At 38.9% G+C, this 1861-nt stretch overlaps 1 pseudogene; it reads right to left on the bottom strand.

The window, feature by feature from the left end:
- Nucleotides 1–1448: 1448 nt before the first annotated feature.
- LOC134967181 (5S ribosomal RNA) lies at nucleotides 1449–1567 on the bottom strand (annotated as a pseudogene).
- Nucleotides 1568–1861: the final 294 nt, after the last annotated feature.

Here is a 1861-nt window from a genome sequence, read left to right as displayed (position 1 = left end):
TATATATATTAAAAGAACAATGGATAAGGTGTTTATAAGCGACCGATGGTGTCTCATAAAATTAGGGAGAAAACAGTTCTTTAAAAAAGGTTTACAATTTATTCATATACAGGTCACACCAGTAAAAAATGAAATACCATAACCACAGATAAAAAATTACTAAAATATCTCTGGAGCTGGATAAAAATATATAGAAAAAATCATCTAAAAATTCATAAAAGATAATAATAGAAAAAGGACCATGAAATGCACAATACTACAAATATCGGTAAAAACAAGATAAACAGCATAAAATTGCTTAACTTGGGAGGATGGGTTAGATCTGGTAGCACCCAACGCGTTTCGTCCTATCTGGACTTCATCAAGGGGTAGTGTGTGAGTAGGACAGCTCAGATATATATACCTGCACTAATGAGGAAGTGATTATTACCTCATTTCCTGTCAATCACAGGTTGGAGAATACAGATAATTAATTATAATATAAAACATGATAGTAGTGGTTCCACCTCAATACTAATTTCATGTCAGGAGTGACCGCTAGGTAAAAAACATAATTTGAGTCTTTAAAACTGAGTTTACAGCACCACAAAGTTAATTTCATACGGACTTCCTGTCCGGATCGTGGGTGACATCACATCCGCCCCACTTCCGGCGTCGGACCGTCTCTGTAGCGCAAGAGACGGCTCTTGATGTCGGACCTCGGGCGTCCATCAGCCGCTGCGCATGCGCCCGCTGTGTATAGCAGGATCTGAGGGATGCTGTATATTACATCTTCCATGGTGTGCACGCGGCGGCCATTTTATTAAAGTCAATCATGTCAGCAGACATGTACAGTCCCGGCGGCCATCTTTGATGTTATAATTCCGATTAGAAGCACCTAAAAGGTGCTCATATTCCGAGATCATAATGAGCATTATAAAAATAGAAGAAACAGGGGGGGAGAATAGTTTAGAATTTAAAAAGGCCCACAGCTTATTATATTTGATCCATAACATCTAAATATACTGGATAACGGCAAACTGCTGACTTAACAAAAGTATGTATGTATATGTATATATATATATATATATATATAAAATATATACAGGTATATACAAATATACATCCGTCTGTAAAACCAGATGCATTTTCAACTGTATGGGGGAGGGAAAGCCATTAATAAGTATTAACTGTGGTATTAAAAATAATTAATTTTGTAATGGGATCTCCTAATTTCAGAGGCGTGAGAGTGATATAGTAGTCTTTCACGCACATAAGCCTATAACCACATATACATGTGTACATATACATATATGTACATATACACATATGCACACCCATATGCAAAGCCACATACTAGTACCCATTTAATAAATCTTTAGACGTATATCAGAGCTCTCATAGTAGATGTGCAGTTTGAAGAGAGAGGTTCAGAGTAGAAAAAGTGCACAAGCTCATATTCCTCTTTCAAAATATAGCACCCAGTCTTCCATGATGGTCTCCCATCTATGTACTGACTGGGCCCGACACTGCTTGGCTTCCAAGATCAGGCGGAGTTGGGCATATCCAGTGTGGTATGGCTGTAGTAGTGGTATGGAACAGGGGTCGGTAAGGGGAATAGAGCGAGAGTGAGAGGCAGGAAATAAAGGTCACTCTGGTGAGCAATGGACGATGTAATATAAGGCTTATATCATAGAAACGGGGCTATTTCATAGCCATCGTTGAAGCCGTCTGGATGAAGGGTGTTCAATTCGAATATCCAGTACATCTCTCTTCTGGATAGAAGGTTGGAAAGGTCACCACCTCTCTCTCCAAGGGAAACCAGTTCAATACCTTTAAACGTAAGTTCATCAGGGTCTGAATTGTGGCATAGGTGGAAGTG

Source organism: Pseudophryne corroboree, chromosome 10 (genome assembly GCF_028390025.1).
Source record: "Pseudophryne corroboree isolate aPseCor3 chromosome 10, aPseCor3.hap2, whole genome shotgun sequence".
Taxonomy (NCBI): domain Eukaryota; kingdom Metazoa; phylum Chordata; class Amphibia; order Anura; family Myobatrachidae; genus Pseudophryne; species Pseudophryne corroboree.
This window is presented reverse-complemented; position numbering and strand designations above follow the sequence as displayed.